The following is a 20,652-nucleotide window of genomic DNA, read 5'->3' as shown; positions in this document are numbered from 1 at the left end:
AGATCCTTCCTGTATCAGAGTAGTTAGTCCATTAGTTAAAGTTTTGAATCTGAGTATGGGAATGCCTACCTCAGTGATGATATAATCTTATACATGTATTTTGTGTTGAAAATTGCAGGTTCCAACCAGGTCATCCACAAGACAATCCTTGAAATGATAAAGCGCTTCACCCTTCCTAGAATTACAAAACCCTAATCTATTCCAGGCTTCGCACTTTAGGGGGCAATCTGTTACACTAAAAAATGTCACCTTGACTACTTACAGTTAGTATGGCTCAAATCAACAGTCATGCTACCCTTTTTAGGCAAGTCTTATGCCTCTGTTATCCATCTCAAACTCAAAGAAGAGAGAAAGTCTTGTAAAAACTATGTTTATCTCTGGGGTCGCAGGTTCTCTCTAGCCTTACCTGCGGGGACGCTGACCATGTTCACAAAAGCTGCGTCCATGGACGCTCTGTATGTTAAGGGACAGGTGCGTCCTTCTGTAAAAGGAAAAATGCGCGAGTTTCATCTTAAAAAAGTTACTTGTGGTTACTTCTAGAACATTCTAGAGGTCGGTTTGATGAAATGGATGCGCCTCCAGTTGGTTCATGTATCTCTATTAAGAGGGAACTTATCCCATCAATAAGGGATCTATCCCACCCATAGAGGGGGATGATCCCATTGATAATGGACCTGAATAACCTCTTTACAGCACTATAAGTAAAGACATTGAGCCAGAAGGAGGAGAGGTTGGAGCTATACATTTTCTTTGGGTAAATGCTGCAGGATTTAGGTCTTCCATTAGAACCTTTGTGAGGAGAGATTGTCTTTACTTGATTCTACTTGGAAGTGGGTGAGCTTTGTCAAAGTAGAGGAAAACCCTTGATGGACCCTGGGAGGAACTTGCACAACACCAAGGCCAGGTTGTAAGAGTTTCTTTGTTTCGTTATTAATACAAACTGGTTTATTTTTCTCAATAGCTTGTGTTAATGAGTTATTTCATGTGTTCCTTGGTCTGCATGTTGAATATATGTTTTATTATATGAAATACAAGTGCTTGGTAATTGTTTGATTGTTTGTGGTTGCAGGAATTGACATGAAGGAGGAGCTCATCCGGATCGCCAAAGACGGACTTCAACAACAGCGTTTTGGAATAAGGTAAGCCTAAACACTTGTAGTTTTCATGTTGTAAAAGGTGTATTTAGAGAAAGATCACTCCATTTTGTCTTGTTTGTCATTAGAATGTCTTAGACTTCTAGGAAGGTCAGCCGTGTCCGCACCCTTGACCAATTCCGTGTGACAGGACCGTGATAGTTCTTGCACGTCGAACTCAGGTGAAGAGATTGAACAATGGCAGAACCGGTTGCATGAAGTAACCACACTCAATTGTAATAAGATGGTGACAATAGGGGCAGAGGAACAGCCGAAGGTGTCTGCGAAAGCATCACGCGCAACTCCTGCTTCAAAAAATGGTGTAGCTCCGAAGATGCGAAGGAAAGGGCGTAGATGTTGAAGGCAGGCGCGCATAGTCGAAAAAGTGAAATGAAGTAAGCATTCCTCACCAGCATAGGCTACAGGTGTATGAGGTGCAAACATCCAACCAGCTTAGAATTAGTAGTCCAAAGCCACCCCAATAGACCAGTGCACCAGTGGTTGGCGCCAAGGTTAGCAGGGGATCAGGGAAGTTGCGGATACCACGGGTTCGCTAGGCCTGTAATAGACGACAGAAGGAAGCTCAGAAAAGATAGAGTAGCCACCGGCCTCATAAACTGTGGTTACAGCCAAGGAAGAAAAGTGTGCTAAGAAGGGATGGATCCAGCAAAGTAGCCCAGGAACGAGCTGTGACCTTGCTATCATGGTTGTGCCCACACTCACAGAAGAACATAACCCCCCGACCAGCTACCTAGATGCTTGAGAGGTGCTCGCAGCCTAGGCTAGCAGGGAAGTTTTGAACTCGCACCAAAGGTGTGAGCACCTGACTAGTAGTAGAAACTACAGTCTCAGCACCTCGAGCAGTTGAAAGAAGGTGTGGGACTATAAACCAGTCTGTGGAAAACTGGTGCAGCAAAAGGATTCTTTACCAAGTCAGGCAGTCCACAAGATTGTAGCTGCGCCCCACGGATGGCACTACCGTGGGGAAAAGTCAAAATATGACCATTAACAATATTGGTCCTAACAAGAAGGTCATATTACATCAGAGAGGAGTGGGTGGCGGCACATTAAGACGAAAGTTACGGATGAGATATGCAAATATTTGCCAACTTGACGCCACTAATAAACTAAAAATGGAGGGAAGGGATTTTTTCAAATCTCATAGTTTGTGGATGGCACTAGACTTTTGGTGCTTTGAACCAACAAAAAGCAGTGAGTACGCAGCTACCAGGCACCCCATGAGTACCATGGTAAGAACTCAAGCACGAGTCACAGAGGAAATGCATGTGAATCAGGAAGAGCCCGAGGACGTGACTCAGGTTCCCAAAGTTCCTAAGTCTCCATGTACCTTGCAAACCAGGAAGAACAAGAAAACGGTAGGAACAGTGCGGGCCTCACCAAGATTCAACAAACGCTCGATAGTTGATAAAGGCAAAGTAGTCACCACCGAACCTGCTGAGGAGGATGACGATCTGCAAGCCCTGATTAATTAGATTGATGCACAGGTGGTGGAAGAAGAAGCTATGTTCCAACTTCCGTTGTTACCCCCGTATCTTTCTCTGTGGACTGGACAACCAAGATACTGAAAGATGTGGACGCTGCAAAGACTACACTCCAAAGCTCGCTCCTTCTAGACGACATAAGGTTTGAATGGTTGCTGATGGGGCGCGTTCCAAGCATCAAATTCGAAGATTGGGACCTTGCAGACAGTGACAAGTTCCCCAAACTGGCCGAAGACAAGTTATTTCCACAAAAGTGGTTACTAGGTGTGGAGAAGGCGGGACTACTAACTCTCAGGTAGATACCTCACTATCTGTATGACCATCACCATATTTGTGATCTGACAATTGTTATGTCTCATATATGATGGATATCTATGGTTGGAAGAGTTGATCCCGATCACAACCAACCTAATCCACCGGATTATGCACCTACCACTTAAAGGGAATAATCTCGTAGACATAGTAGGAACCAGTAGCGAGGGAGGCCTCACCGAAAAAGTGAAGGTGAAATACCATCTGGATAAAGGAAAGCGGGGGTATGTCATAGCAAGCATCAGCAACCATGTGGTATGAGTCGCCACTCAGATACTAGCCGGTAAACTCATGAGGAAATGTTGTGCGGATGAGGTGCCAACCCCTGTCATTGCATTGGTAGGGCAGTGTGCCGAAGGGGTTCAGTTCAATTGGGCATAGTTTTTATGCGACGAATTTTTGACCAATTGCCAAGACGCATAGGACAAAAGTAAGAAATTTCATTACGCATGGTTGCTTTTATCAATCGAAGACCGCGGATGTCCCCCACGATCTACAATAATTTTAAAAGCACGACTAAGTTCAAAGTAGACATGCATCACATGTATATCAGCATGCGAAATGATCTAGAGCGATCATGGGTCACACTTCCGTTCATTGCAACAGATGATTCCAGTTACACAGTATTAGCAGCATGGCTTCTAGAGTGGCGTGCCCTAGAAAAGGCCGTTCTCGATAGGTTGGCAACACAATAGCAGAAGAAGGAACGCTAGCAGCGACTCACTCAACTGGCAGAAAAGACACGTCTGGAACATGAAGCCTCTTTGCAGCAGGAGGCTACCACGAGCTCGACAACAGAAAGGAACCAGGCAGATCAGGGAATGGACATGGAATAGGACCCACAATAGGAAATGGAGACGAAGGACCACCTCAAGCGGTCGCGCGCCAAGGAATCACCGGTCGCCCGAAAAAAGTCCAAAACAATGAATGTTCTGGAAAAAGAATTCATGGACAGTAGCCAGCCAACAAGCAATGTTCCCACGAGTGTGTTTCCCAAACTAATCACCGAATAGACAACTATTTTGGGGGAGATCAGAGCACAATTGCATGCATTATAGGAGCGACCCCCGAGCTGGGTCACCTGATAGCTAGCAGAAGATATAGCCACCGCTGAGCAGATGGTTAGCACGCACACGCCACACAGCCTACTGTTTCCAGCAGGAGTTTTCCTACCTGTAGCAGCGGGAAAAGAATGTAGTTGGGAATTAAATCTAGCCACCCTATCTAGAGAAGTACTATACCTACTGCAAGAGGGAGTAACTCAGGAGTTTCGAGCCAGGGAAGGTCGCACTTTCCACATCTTGACAGAGCAGAAGGAAAAGTTAGAACAGGTCACTCTCCAGCATGATGACTTGGCCACACAATACCGGGAAGTAGAACAAGTTGTGACGGAGGCATGTAGCACGGTACTAGAGTTAGCCATCCCCAGGGACCTCCCACCAGCTACCAAGATTCAGCACATGGCAACCGGCTTTCACACGGCCCAAGTAGAGGCTGCAAGAGCCCAGGAGGAACTAACGTTACAAGTTGCAGAGCTCCGTCTCAAGGCTCGGCCACCCACACCCCTGGCCGAACGGGAACACTACCACGGAGAAATTCTAGCTATATTGGAAGAAATAACGAGTGCTATTCGTGAATTCTTGTACGTAGGTCTGTGTATACCCAACCTGTGTATATGTCTTAAAACACTTAAAGAAATTAGATCTCCTTAATTTCGGGCGGAGATCACGAGTTTCACCTATTGATTACCTATTAGTGCCCGTGGCCTAACTATTCCCAAGGAATTCCCAACTAAAAAACTACTTTGGGAGAAGTATAAAAAGGCTTCAATGGGAAGGCCTAAGGGAGGAGAGAAGATAGAAAAAGGTTACTATGCTGATATTTCCCTGACTAGGTCTAAAGATCCTAGTGCCTCCTGCACTTCCCCCATTTACATGAAACCCTTGTTTCCTTGTGTGATGATGTCTATCTACTACTTGAGATATCATGGAGTAAGTCATGGAAGGAGTTTGTTAAAGACTTGAGACTCGACGAATCCGGACGACGGTTCTGCTTGGAGCTTGTGAAAGGACGAATCAAGTGAAATTATTCCTTTCTGTACTTTATTTGTCTATAATAAAAGAAAGAGTTGTCTTTGTTCCTGATATAAATATTATTCATGTTTATGATATCCATGTTATGATTCATATCTGAATGGTTATTTAATTGCATAACTAACTACCTTTCAATATATTACGAAGATGATTTCTTTATGATGTTTAGTCCATATACTGCTGTAATTTCTTGAATTGATTGTTTTGCAGGTTGAAGGAGCAAAAGGAACTCTAAGAGGGTTTGGACCTGTTGTGCTGTACAACAACCCCCCATTTCAAAAAAATTTACTTTCAAAACTATAATATGAAATGGGTACCTTTTTAGATTAAATTGGTATCAACTTGTCATTCCTCAAAAGGTCCGAAAAGAAATAAAACATTATAAAACCTTTTGAGACAATATATAATTGGTCTTATAATAAAAAATGAATAATTCTTTATTATTGCGATAAAGCGATCGCAAGATCGCATATCACAATAACAAAGGATGCATAACAAAAGACCCATTGGTTTTCCCCGATGCGACAAGCGCGAATAACTATCGGATATCGGGAAGGTAAGGATGCATAATAAAAGGCCCCTCTCTTTGCTCCGATGCGATATCGATATCGGCGATCGGGGAATGTAACATGCATGCATCTAAAATCCCTCTTTTAAAAATTCCCGATGCGAATTGGCGATATCGCTATCAGCGATCGGGGATTCCGAAAGGACACCAATATAACAACTTAAGCATTCCTCTGATCGCTGATTGTGATAAAGCTAAGCGCGACTTTCAAAAAGGATTGATAAGGCGTAGATATATTGTGTTAAATTATTATCAAAGGCCTTTCTCTTCCCGATAGTGATTCACTTACGCCCAACCGCCAAACATCAAAGCCACGCTTAAATGAATTATTCGACCAATAAACGATATGATGAGCATTTAAATGATTGAAAGGTTTAAACGGCCATTTAATGGAGCAGTAATGCCAAAATCTCTTCAGAGATTGTATCCATGGCCACCTTATGTTAATCCTCCATTATTCATTGATTAATATACCTCATTCATATTTGGTTTGCGCCACCTATTCTCTGCATTACGTTCATTTTATCTCCTGTGCAAAGCTCCTCCGAAGCAGCAAATTTAGGCCAAATGGGGAAGAAGTCTAAGAAATTTGGAACAACTTCAAATTCCGCAGTAACAGGACAATGCACTGCCGATCCAGGACCAAGTAAAAAAGGATTAATCTCGGACATCGCCTATATCAAGTTTGCAATGGATTTGTGTTACCCATTTACTATGCGATTTTTGACAAACCTGCTCCTAAGATTTCCTCACAAGCATAGATTGACTTGACAGCCGTAAGAACCTGGTTCGGAGAAGAAAAATTTACATATATAAGAGTTTTCGGCAGTCATGCTAGGCCTCACGTCCTCCCCTTGTATATACCCGACAAACTATTGGCTCGAGAAATAGCTTATCAGCTTACATCCGAAGGAGTTACAAACACTCTGAGGAATAAAAAGAAGCAAGTTTGGCCCCCTTTTCCTCTAAGGTGTGGCATTTACACTCTGCATGACTACAAGCATGCAGAGAAAGAAGAAGAAAAGATAAATACACTGAATCTCGCCACTCTTCCTAACAGACGATTTTATCCAAACAAAGTCGTCTATAATGCCCTAGAACAGGCAAAACTCACTAAATTTGAACATCAAGAAGATGAGTTTGAAGACCTATTCTCTTGGGTTGAGTCATTGTTTCAGATTCAAACGATAGCTAAAATAAGATATCAGGATGACGGGTTAGTCGAATTTAACAGACTTAGAGAGCAGAGGTTGCAAACTCTGCCTCTAGATTTGTTAGCCACTGCCTCGATGACACAGTCAAGCGAGCCTGAATGGTGACTTACCAACGAACCTTCTGCTACATCATAAATTTCTAGAGAAGTCCAAACAAGAGAGCAGGAGGAACTCCAGATGAAAGAACAGGAGGAAGCACAGAGGAAAGAAGAAAAGAGGATATGTGAAGAGGAACAGGAAAGGCAGCAGGAGCAGAGCAGCACGGATGTGAATGTCGATGCCTAGATTGACCCAAAATTGCTCCAGGAATGGCAGCAATTTTATTCAATCATAAGCAACCTAGAAAGCTCAAAAGAAGCCGATGCATCCAAAGCGGCTAATAAACAGCATACAGCATCAAAAGAGGTTCCAAGCAAAGGAACCAGCAGTCTACCCCCTACTACAGACATAGAAATAGTTCCCAAAGATCCTTCGGATCAAATCATTTTCCAAGTGGAGGATATACCTCCATTGGATGTCTTTTACAGCCCAAAGCACAGGGTCGTAGTAAAGCGACAGCGGAAAAGGAGAAGGATTGATCAACCTTCCTTGTTCCGTGAACAAACAGTGACAGCCAATGTAGTTTGGAAGGAGGAGTTTGATCCTTCTGATGACCTAACAAAATTGTCCCAATATGCTCGAGCCTATCCGGCAGCCACCATGGACAAGGCATTGAAAGTGAGTAATTTGTTAAAAGAAAAAGACCAGGCAATCGCTTCGCTACAAGCACAGCTATTGGAGGCATAGCAGAAAGCAGAACAATTAGAACAGTAATTGTCCACGCAGCAACAGATAAATAACCAATTGAACAAGCAGTTGCATGAGGAGAAACATAGGATCAATTCAAGTGCGATTCAAAAGCAGAAAGAACTATCAGAGGCATTAGCAAAACTGAAAGCAATGAATGAACATGTGGCAAAGACAAAAGATGAGCAAATTGCTCAATTATCAGGTCAAATAGAGAAATTCAAGAATCTTCCGCAGCCTTCCGAGTTCAGAGCAGAAGCACTACAGATTAATAAGGCACTGATAACACAAATAAGATTATTGTGTCATAAAATTGCTCAAGTTTAACCCCTTTGTGACATAACAGCATCAATAATCGATAAATCAGTCCATATTAGACAAGACTTTGAGCAGGCCGATGAGACCGTGACAAATTTTCTTAATTGGCAGGACACGAATGAGGGAGAGGCAGCAAATTCACCTAAAATCTTAGAATCCCATAAAGAAATCCTATTTATGGAGTGGCAGTCCCAGTTGATGAAGGCAGAGAGAGCAGTTTCTAGATGCAAATTATCCACTAGTAATTTGATTGAATTAATTAATGATACCCTCTATTTATCTAATATGATCTCTCAGTCTACACCAGGTAAATTACTATCAGCCAAAACATTGGAGAAATCATGTTATCAAGAGTTGGAAAAGAATGGGAGATTGATCACAGGTATTAACAGTTTAACTTGGGACACCTATTGGTTGTTCCTAGTAAAACCATACAGCCAGAGAGCCGCCCTCAAGTGCCTAACAGATGCAATTGAGTGTATCATTCCCGATATACACGACGCCACCTATGCTGCTCAACTCAATTCTCATCTCAGCCGTCCTCAAGAAGTGGAACCGATGCTAGCGATATGCCAACTCAGGTCTAAAGACAAACAGTCAGAGTGATGAATCATGCTGCCGACTGCCAGATTGCTATGGGGAGGATATTCAAGATCAAGTTGTACCAATTTAGTAGCATTTTAATTTTGTAGTTAGTTAGTTTAATCAAGTATTTATAGACCCTTTCAATGCATTGGAAAGGGTTGTAAGTTTTTGTATATGACTTAAACCTGAAGTTGCACTAATGTACTTCATGTATATATTTTTATAAAGACTGGGCCAATTATTCCAATTTTCATAAGGAAGCTTTTATGTGGATGTGCACTACTGGCTTTATCTAAAGTTATTTATGAGTCGGAAGAAGGAATCCGAATCGCGATTGATGTTGGGAATGATATGCAGCTCATATGGTACTACTATCTATGTCTAAATTCATTCTTTTTATGTGAATTGTTATTTGATCACTCTTGCTATTATTGAATATATGCATGTGTTTTAACAGCATTCTTTATACTTTCCACTATTGGATGTTTACAGCATGCTTTTCTTCTAATCATACATGTATCAATAATATAAAAAGATAAGTGTAACAATGTTTTATTAATTACTTTGTTCAACTATTTGAACAAAGAAATTATTATATGAATGAATGTCTATGTTAGTGAATAGAGTCATCTATATGCCTATTGATGAACAGAGATCATCAAACATTGCACTTAAGAATAGAAGCTTCCCCGGATAGAATAGTCATTTGCACTTTCGATTTTAGATTAAGTCATCCATTCATTATCATTTATTAGAAAACCAATCACTTATCCATCCCCTTTTTATTCATTACTGGGAAACTGGTCCCATTATATCCATTCGGAGCCACCATCCCAAACGAAAAAGGAACTGTATTAAGGTCCAGACCAGGTGGTTATCCCCCGATGTTGATGCAACGATTTTTGAGGCATCAAAATTTTTGGCGCTAGAAGGAGGGCTTGAACTGTGAATGCAAGCAAACCCAAATCTACAGTCCATTCTGAGAGTAAATCTCCCTCCACATCACCTCGTACTTCCCGATTGCATGTTGGTTCCCCAGTATCCAAGTGAGAAGAAGAGGAATCAACTACCACAAAGGAAAAGGTACCCACAAAGAAGCCAGCTGCAACAGTACCTCAAAACCAACCTTCATCCTCAAATATACCTTCAACATCTAAAATGTTGGTAGTATCGAATTCAATGGATTACAATATTGCTGATGATATGAAGAAGACTAAGGCAAACATCACCATGTTTGAACTTAGCAAATTAAAACATCAGCAAAAATTGCTTCTTAAGGAACTGAATGCAGTTCCTTCTTTGCCTCTTCCTAGTGCTAAAGCTGCAAATGATTCAGGTCAACCACCTTCTGGTAGGGTTGAAGCTACTGACGCAGCCTTAATAAGGGATATATCAAATTCCCATACTCCTCCTTTCCTCTTAACCTACGAGATCTATAATCGAAATCTACACAATTGTTTGATTGGCTCAGGGGCATCCTCTAATATAATGACAGCTTCAGTTTGTTCCAAACTGAACATTGAGCCCCAAAAGTCCGCAATTCACATTATGCAGTTAGATAGAACCAAAGTCTAGGTTTTAGGGGAAATCAACTCTGTGACTATCAGGTTATCGGCTGATCCACGAGTGGTTCAAAGAATTGATATCTTAATCGCTGATATACCTGAGTTTTATGGTTTAATTTTGAGTAGGGATTGGTCTGAAAATCTCCATGGGTATATTTCTACCGATTGGTCCCATATGTGGCTACCCTACAAGGGAAAGCCAAATCAAATAAAAATCAATCGGGAGAAACATATGACCCATATTGTTATAGAATTTGAACAGGAGAATCAACCAATAGCATTTAATAACAATATCTTGGGGAATTATTCATCTGAATCATTCTTTGACAACTTCACCGCCCAACCATCTCCTTTCTCAGTAAACAATTTCACTTCTCAGATCAAAAAAAATTCACAAACAGATAGGTCAAGATTTTTTAATGTTACTGAGGAAACTGTAAATAAAATCGTTGATAATTCTTTATTTTGTTCACTATATTTTGATGGATCTAAGTCTAGTGAAGGCTCGGGAGCAGGATGTATTTTGGTTAGCCCTAAGGGAGAAAAAACAATGTTGTCTTGTAGGTTGGAATTTGAATGCACGAATAATACGACTGAGTATGAGGCCTTATTTCAAGGCCTATATAAAGCTATTGGCCTTAATGTTCAATATTTGAAAGTGTTTGGTGATTCAGAGATTGTCATAAAACAAGTTAGAAACACAATTCATTGTCTTTCTAGCCATCTCAAACACTATCAGTCGCTGGTACAAGAACTCACCTCTCAATTTTTAGCATTCAATATTTCTTCCATCCCTAGGTCTTAGAATTCAGCAACCGACTTGCTAGCCAATGTTGCTTCCAAACTCCTACCTTCCGAAAATTATAGCCCAGATAGATTTTCAGTAGAGTTACTTTTTAGACCATCGATTCCTGACAATGTCACCAATTGGCAAGTGTTCAATCACGATGAAGACATCTTACATTTTTTTACTTCCGACAAGTCCTATGATGATCAGATTATTGAGGAAAGCGAGCATGATCTTCATATGAAAGAAAATCACGAGGAAAACTCAATACCAAAACCTGTGGTTAAACTTGAGGATCTCTATGATATTAAAGACATGTTTAAATAGGTGACCAATGCAAAGCTCCAAAGTTCCACCTTAAGATTTGAATTGATAAACCTTGGTACTGAGCAAAACCCTCAAAACATTAATTTGGGATTAGGACATTCTGTGGAAGAGAGGATAGCATTCATTATATTATTAAGGAAAAATAAACATGTCTTCGCTTGAAAATATGATGATTTAAAAACATACGATGCATCAATCATCCAGCATACCATTCCAATGCTTTCGAAACAAAAACCAGTTCAACAAAAGTTGAGGAAAATACATCCAAACTTAGAGAGTCAAATAAAATCAGAACTCTATAAACTCTTGAAATCTAAGATTATTTTTCCCGTTCGCATTCAAACTAGGTTTCCAATATGGAGCTTGTTAGGAAGAAAAATGGCGACATCAAGATTTGTATAGATTTCAGAAATCTGAATAAAGCAAGACAAAAAGATAATTTCCCATTACCTACTATGGAGCAGATACTCCATTTAGTAGCAGGTTCTGAGTTAATGTCCTTTTTAGATGGTTTTTCAGGATATAACCAAATTTTGGTCCATCCTGATGACAAACTCAAAACTATTTTCAGAACAAAATGGGGAACTTACGCCTATCAGAAAATGTCTTTTGGACTTATTAACGCAGGAGCTATGTTCCAAAGAGCGATGGATATAGCCTTCAAAGGATTGATCGACAAAATAGTAGTTTTATATTTAGATGATATTACTGTATTTTCCAAGAAGAGATCCAATCATTTGCATGATTTAAATCAAATATTTCAATGCTGCAGAAGGTATGGTATTTCACTCAATCCCAAAAAATCCTTCTTTGCTCTTAATCAAGGAAAGATCTTAGGCTTTATCGTTTCCAAAGATGGTATTTATATTGATCCGGATAGGATTAAAGAAATCTCTAAAATTCCTTTTCCTCATAATAAAAAATCCATGCAGTCATTTTTAGGTCAAATTAACTTTGTCAAGAGATTTTCTCCTGATTTCTCCCACATCATTTTACCATTACAAACTATGATTAAGAAAAATTCAGTGTTTAGATGGGGATCTGCAGAAAAGGAAGCATTTGATTCAATCAAACAATCAATAATCAATGCCCCCGCTTTAAACACTCCTAATTTTTCTAATCATTTCACATTGTACACCATCGCGTCTGATTCATCTTATGCAGCAGTACTCACTCAAATTAACGATCACAACTTGGAAGCACCGATTTCATTTTATAGTTCAAATCTACAGGGTGCTGAACTAAATTATTCCGAAGTCGAAAAACAAGCCTTTGCTGTGTATAAAGCTGTCAAACATTACAGACCCTTCCTTTTAAAAGGCCATACAAAATTTATAGTTCCTTTTCCTGCAGTAAGGCAATTACTAATCCAAAGGGAATTAGGTGAAAAAAGGGCAAACTGGGTTACAGCACTTCAAGAATATGACTTGGAAATTAAGCCAGCAAAGATTGTTAGAGGCCAAGGTTTTTGCAGGTTATTAGCAGGAGCATCCAACATTCAAGAATCAGGTGATACAGAACATATTGAAGAAATCAACCAGATAAGTATTACTGATTCTGAATCGCAATATGTAGACTTGATCTTTTATTTGAAAAATGGATATGCACCTCCTAACCTGTCTTATAAAAACAAACGGGCCATTAGATTAAAAGCAAAAAACTTCATAACCATTGATGATGTACTTTTTAGGCAAAATTATGATTCGATTTTATTAATATGCCTAGAAAAACCTGAAGCACAAACGGTTTTACAGGAACTACATGATGGACCAGCAGGAGGATATTTTGGAGCCGACACAACAGCCCACAAAATCATTCATGCTGGATACTATTGGCCCACCTTGTTCAGAGATGCTCATGAATATGTAAGGAAATGCCGAAGTTGTCAAACCTCCAGTGGACAACAAAGAAAGCCAACTTTCCCTTTGCAACCAGTCAACATTGAACAACCATTTGAGCAATGGGGATTTGACATCATTGGAGAAATCACTCCACATTCATCTAAACAGCATAAGTTTATCCTTACTGCCACTGATTACTTTACTAAGTGGGTTGAAGCGATTCCTTTAAAGACAACAAATTCTGAGGCAATTATGGAATTCATAGATCAATTCATAATTACCAGGTTTGGTGTCCCAAATGCTCTTGTTTTCGATAATGCATCTTATTTCTCTGGAAATGCTATGTTTGAGTTCGCTCTTAAAAGGGGGTTTAAATTGAAATATTCTGCAAATTACTATCCCCAGGGTAATGGTTTAGCAGAATCTATCAATAAAAATATAGTTAAAATTATTAAGCGAACTATTGAACAGAATCATAAAAACTGGCACAAATATTTAATATTCGCACTATGGGATGATAGAATAACGCAGAAGGCTTCCATAGGTACTTCTCCATTCAAACTTGTATATGGGAAAGAAGCAGTGCTACCAATGAATCTAGTGCTTCCATCTTTAGCCTTAGTGAAGTTTATTGAAGAAAGCCCCTCTTCTTCTATTCAACTTAGACATGATCAAATCTTAAAATTAGAAGAAGAAAGAGAAAAGGCCAAAATTACTCATGCAAAACATCAGCAAATTATCAAGTCATCTTTTGATTCAACTTCATCCAGTTCAAAACAGTTGCAGTTTGGTGATCTAGTTCTGAAATGGGACAAAGCCCATGAGGAAAAAGGAAAACACACCAAGTTCCAGAAGATGTGGCTTGAACCATTTTAGATCTGCAAAAAGATAGGCCATTCGACATTCATATTACAAGATTTATCAGGAAAGAGAGATTCTCTTCCTGTTAATGACCTCATCTTAAAGAAATTCTTCAATTGAGGTAACCCCTTCTCCCTTTTTTAAGTTTAGTAGAATTTGTAGTTTGTAGGACCATTAGGAAATAAAGTTATAAGATATCTTCCACTGGCCTTTTCTATATTGAAAAGTTTCTCAAAAGAAGTAGTTTTGATATTTACTTTTAAAATAGAAGCCTTTACAAAAGGGACAATTTCTAGGAAATTAGGTATATTCACATTCTGAAACCCCATTTCATTTTTGTGAAATCTTTTCAAGATTTAGAAAGTACTGTAAATCATTTTATGGTTTTCAAATTGGCCAAAAAAAGGTTATCAATATTGTTGTCTAGTTGAATTGTTTATTGATTAAACAATCAAGTACCACATTAATTGTCAACCTGGGAAAGTCTTTTTATTCCAAAGGCTACCGCGTATTGTATGTACTTAATTTTAAAAGCATTAAAAAGTTGTAGTATACGTGATTCTTACGCTAAGTTATCACAGTACAAGTAATTAATTAAGATTACAAATCTCAAAAGCAAAGTGATGGATGCTCTGTTGGCAGAGGATCAGGACCCTATCCTCCAGGTGAGGACGTTCAGCACCTGCCCCTGTAACCAGATTACTAACACACACTGCACTCTAATTCACCGGTGAGATATCCTTGCACAACTTCAAGCAATTAATGAAACAGAGTACTAGCAAAATGGAAATACCAGAGGTAATGCTACAGAATCTAAACAGAGTACCAGCAGAAAGAAACTATCACACACTTACACACTTGACAGAAAAGTAAATGGGTGAATCTTGTGAGGAAGGTGGGCCCAGTCCCTCTCACAAGATTCCCCAGAACACAAAGGCTAGATTAAGTTCTCAAAACAATCTTCTATTCATCTGCCAAAAGATTCAAGTACAATAAAGTTCAGACTTGCTGATGTCTCTCCAAATCTCACTTACAGACCACCATTATTAATTCCGCTTCTAATGTAGATGTCTCCTCTTTATAGAGGAGACATCTATTACAATAGATTATTACAGTTCATTCAGTTAACCCATTCTATCAAAAATAAGAATTACAGAACGTTGTTACAACAGTATAATAATATATTCTTTCTTAGGTTCTGGCTGTTACACAGCTGGTAACCGACTTCGACCGTCTTCTTGGGATCCTCGCATTCCTTTATCGTTTCCCCATGCTGTTCCTGATGTAGGAAATGGTAACTGTGTTCTACCCGCTTTAGACAGCTGCTTGATCATGTCGCGTCAGCGTTCTTCAGATAGTTGCCGTTTGTTATTCCCAGCTGTTGCAAAATAGCCTGCTTTAGATGGTTGTTGTTGCTGACTGTAGCAACTGCGTAGTTGCTGCTTCTGGTGTTGCAGCAACTGCGTAGTTGTTGTTTCTGGTGTTGCGGCAACTGCGTAGTTGTTGTTTCTGGTGTTACAGCAACTATAAATTATAATTCCTGCAGGCTTAAGACAATTACTTGGCAACTTAGTCAGCTTTTCCAAAGATAAATATAAAGATACTCACGAATATGCAATGAACAATTAAACATATAGATATGCGGAAAGTTACTTCGTACCTTGGGGTGATTAAGTCATTATGTAATCAAAGCTTACAACTTATGACTGAAAAGGATAATATTATGGCAAAAATATAAGGTCAAAATTGGTCAATTCTGAGTCCTAACATCCCCCCCAACTGAAGAGATTGCATGTCCCTATGCAATGCCTACTCTGAGTCTGAGTCGGAGTATTGGGATGAACAATGTAGATTACTGAGACAATAGTTATAGGAAATGGCATCAAACTTCTTCCTGAATCCATAGACAGTCTGTATTTGCCTCCATGCTGCTGCTTCTTCCCTGTTGGATAATCCAAACTGGCCCTTGTATTGTTCACCAGATAGCCATAAAAGTGGAAATTTAAATCTATAACCCATCCAATTTTCAGCACAGTGTTGCATGCATTTAACATAATGAGGTACCCTTGAGAGTGCTACCTGCAAATTAGGTGGATTATAAGGGTGATATTCCTGCCTCTCCTTGGGGCAGTTCTCCCAAAACAGTTTGTTTGCCTTGACAGCCAAGGATGCCTTAGTCTTTACATAATGTTGACAGTCTTTCAGGACCATTGCTTGCAGTTGCTTAACGTGGTCCTTCATTTCAGGATCACTTACCATTCTCAGGTGTTGTGCAATGAATGTGGCTGCGTTCTGGGGTTCAGCTCTAATCCACAGAAGACAATTCTGTTCATTATGTTGAGCTGAAGCAAAGGCGTTCTGCCATGTAAGTTGATTAGCTAAAAAGGAGATAAAGGCTCTCAGTTGTATGTCGCCAACTACAGGTATCATATTCATATTTCTTTCTTCGGACATGGCTTCATTATGGAGATAAAGCTCGCATAACAAATTTTGATCATTTTTAGGTGCCTCTGCAAAGGTTTGCATAAACTGCTCTGATGTAACTACCTGATGAGGTCTACCTTCTTTGACGGCCTTTATCTGTAAAAATGTGATTCTTTCCCTCAAAAATGTTGCATAATTAAAAGAGGGTTTCCTTGTGGCAAGTATTCTTTGGAATAACTCAAACATCTGGGTCAATCTGGCTTTTAGATCCTTGATTTCTTTATACTAGGCTCTGCATTGCTCAAGTGCTTCCCAGTTCTTGTATGCATAACTAAACCAGATCCCTTTTTGCTGTTGGAATGCTTTGCCTTGTGACTGCTCATATTCTCTCCACCACTTTCCTTTTAATACTTGAAAACTATCTGTTTCTGTTCATACATCACTAACAGAGGGAAGCTCTGTTTGTGTAAAGGCATCAACAAGGATAATCTGCTCTGTTGGAGTAGGCTGGGATGATCCAACACCTTTTTCTTCATTTCTGGCTAGTGTCTCTTCTTCCTGTTGTACTGATTCATTTTGTTCCATGGTGATTTGGGAGGGCCGGGGTGAGTCTGTGCCTTTTTCCTCATTTCCTTCTTCTTCTTCTCGTTCCTTGGCAATTTGAATAGGGCTGGGTGAGTCCAATTTTTCTTCATTTCCTCCTGAAACTATTTCTTCTTCCTCCATAACAGTTTGGGTAGGCCGGGGTGAGTCTATACCTTTTTCCTTATTTTCTTCTATTTCTTCCTCTCGTTCCATGACACTTTGAGTGGGCCGAGATGAGTTTGTGTTTTCTTCTTCATTTCCCGATTCTTGTGTAACTACTTCTTCCATAGCGATTTGGGTAGGCCGGGGTGAATCTGTATTCTCCTCTTTCTTATTCCTTGTTTCTTCCTGCATAGTTTCTGGGGAACTTGCTAGTTCTTGTGTGTCAGCAAGCTCTTCTGTTTGTTCTTGCGCAATCCCTGGAGAACTTACTGGTTCTTGTGTGTCAGTAAGCTCTTCTGTTCGGACCTATGCAGTTTTTGGGGAACTTACTGGTTCTTGTGTGTCAGTAAGCTCTTCAGTTTGGTCTTGTGCAGTTTCTGGGGAACTTACTAGTTCTTGTGTGTTAGTAAGCTCTTCAGTTTGGTCCTGCATCTTCTCTGGAGAGCCTGTTGGTTCTTGTGTGACAACAGGTTCTTCTGTCTGCACTTTTTCTGGAGAGCCTGTTGGTTCTTGTGTGACAACAGGTTCTTTTGCGTGCACCTTTTCTGGAGAGCCTGTTGGTTCTTGTGTGTCAACAGGTTCTTTTATTTCAGCAGAGGATTGTGGCATTTCCGTCTGTGTAACAGCAAGCTGTTTTGTTTCATCTACAACAGCGGAGGCTTCCTTCATTGGTTCTGCCACTACCTTATATCCTGCTTGAGTATATATTTCACCACAATTGGTACACACATATTCATTATCCTTACTTTTCTTTGCTGCAGACGCTACTCGTGCTAAAACATGCAGGCTGAATTCATTCTGATATGCTTCCTTAACCCTTATTATTTCCTCCTGATAGTCCTGAATCTGAGATTTCAGAAATTCAATTTCTTCCTGCAGGGCAGGTATGGTAGGCTGGTCTTGTGGAGCAGTAGATTCCAATGGAGGTAGACGTTGTGTTTCATCATTTTGATCAGTATTCCCCACAGGTGGTTCTTGTGTGTCACCTGGGGTAGTGGCTGTTTCTTGTGTTGCAGCCATTTGGTCACTATTACCTTGGGTGTCGGCAGCTGGTTCTTGTGTGTCAGCTGTCTTAAAATATGATGTCACGAAGCTATGAACACTCTGCATCTCAGCTTCCGAGGGTGAGGGAGAGAAGTTTTGAGGGCTGGTGGGAGTGCGGATCCTTATAGTGATGGGCGGTGAACTGGGGGAATTAGGAGATTCAGCTGCTACTGATGACCGAGTTCTTCGCTTTGGTAGAGAAGCAGGGAATTCAGGCGTTTTTCTCTTCAGGCTAGCTTTCTTTAGGATGGGGACAGTAGCCAGAGTAGCAGGTGCCTTAGCTGAAACCCTAGTTCTTCTTCTTTTCGATGGGGTTTTCTTTTCCTGCTGCCTTTGTCGTTTAAGCAAGGTAATAGGGATATTGTCATCGGAGTCATCAGTAGAAATACCAAGTATGGGAATGGAAGGATTGGTTCTTTTGGGAGATGGGGTTGTTCTCGTGGTTATTTCTACTGTTGCTTGTTCATTCTCAGCAACTTGCGGGGGTGTTTGCTGGAGTTGTTCAGGAATGTGCTCTGCTTGCTGAGGGTTTTCTAGAGGGATTTGTTCAGGCATGTCCTCCGTTTGTTGAGGAAGTTCTTCATCTTACTGAGGTGTGTCCTCAGCTTGGTGAAGAATTTCCTCTTCTTGATGAGGAATTTCATGTTCCGGCTGTGGAATTTCTGCCTCCTGATGGGGATTAATGGGGGGTAGAGGGTTATTTAGAGTGAGGGCTCTATTAATCAGCAATTGGGCTAAGCGGTGGTGTTTTAAGGAAAGAAGTGGACGCTTCGCGTCAACAGCATATCGTGACATGTTTTTGAGACAACCCAATAGATAATATGGCATGTTTATTAACTGACCATTTCTCAAATGATTTAACAGGACGAAGTCGTGCTGGTAAATTACCTGGTAGCGGCCTTCGCACGTCAGATATTGCTTGACAAATTCAGCGAATTTCGGCCACGGTTGAGGTAACGACCGAAGTGCTGCGCCTCTGCCTTTGGGCTCTACCTGCTCGCCTGGTCGGAGGAAATCCTGTTGCGCATTAAGAATCAGGTGCTTTCTGCTGAACCATCGTGTGCCATTAGCTGGTAGCCCGGTAACTTGGGCTATAATTTCCTCCATGACTGGGATTTGAACTCCCTGGATGACAGAGAATCCTTCTGTTAAATTGCATGCAAATTCAAGGACTTGCTGCTCGTCAAAGTCCGAAAGTCTCCTGAAGTACTCTATCCATCCCGCTTGCAAGAAAATTTGATAAATCTCTGGATAGAGTTCAAGGACTTCTGTCGTGCCAGGCTCATGTGTAATGAGGGTTCCTCCCATAGCCGTTGTTTCAGTAAATTTCAAAGTTCAGAGCCGAGCTTCCAATTTCAGTTCAGAGTAAAACGTCGCAAATGGTAACATTCCGTGATAGGGTGGCTTTACATATTACCGGGAGAGTTAAGGGTGGCGGTAGTTGGCGTAGTATGTCATTATGAGAGTTGCTTTGGTAATCCCCCCCTCCTACGTGTAAATGATATGATTGGAAGTACAATTATTTGATAGTCCTATCAACTTCTCCGCATTATCTATTATTTAATGTCCATACATAATCATGCGTACCTTCGTATTTTACCTTTTTGATTGCTGCGTCAAAAAGTCTTGTCTTGTCTTCTGCTGGATCATAATGATTACCGCGGATCTAAAAGCATGGGAATACCGGCGATTTGTAATGATAATGATGGGAAGTGATAGTAGGGTGCTGTAATCATCACAAGAAGTGGTATATTTTATCAAAATTTGTTCCTTGGGGGCTGAAGTGGTAAGACTGGTGTTTTCGTACGTGAGGGAATTTGCTGGGAAGGGTATTCCGTGATCGGGAAGCGATGTTGTAGCACCGGGATTGGTGTTGCAGCAACGGAAAATTGCTGTTGTGGCAACAGGGAATGATGTTAGACGTTTGTAAAAATGGGAAATGTGCTGGAGCAATAGGAATGGTGTTGCAGCAACAGAGAATGGTGTTGCAGCAACGGAAATGGTGTTGCAGCAACAGGGAATGGTGTTGCAGCAACAGGAGTGGTGTTGCAGCAACGGGGAATGGTGTTGCAGCAACAGGGAAATGGTGTTGCAGCAACAGGGAAATGGTGTTGCAGCAATAGGAGTTCCGAGTCCGCAAAGTAATTCCTTTGAAACTTTTGTTCTCAGCTACTTCCCAAGCTAAAATCTGCAAAATACTGAAATGTAATATCGCAATCCTTGGCAGGATTTATTAGTTTCTTAAAAAAAAAGAATATCTAACCTAAAAAATTACATAAATAATAGAAACTCAAGTGCTTTGAGGGACAGCAAGTTCCCCTGGAAAAGAATATTGTTTTATTGCCATGCAAGTGGCTTTAAAATCTTCTTTGGAAACCGGTCGCTGATATAACCGAAGTCGGTAGCCATTCACTAACAGTGGTGTTCTGCTTCCATCAATTGTTAAAAGTCTAACTGTTCCATTTAGAAAAACAGCATCCACTTCATACGGCCTACCCACCTTGTTCTTAGCTTCCCTTGGAAATTCTCGAAACGGGAATCATAA

The sequence above is a fragment of the Pinus tabuliformis genome, chromosome 7 (genome assembly GCF_031772625.1).
Source record: "Pinus tabuliformis cultivar Carrire ecotype Pingquan chromosome 7, CPIR1, whole genome shotgun sequence".
NCBI lineage: Eukaryota > Viridiplantae > Streptophyta > Pinopsida > Pinales > Pinaceae > Pinus > Pinus tabuliformis.
This window is presented reverse-complemented; position numbering follows the sequence as displayed.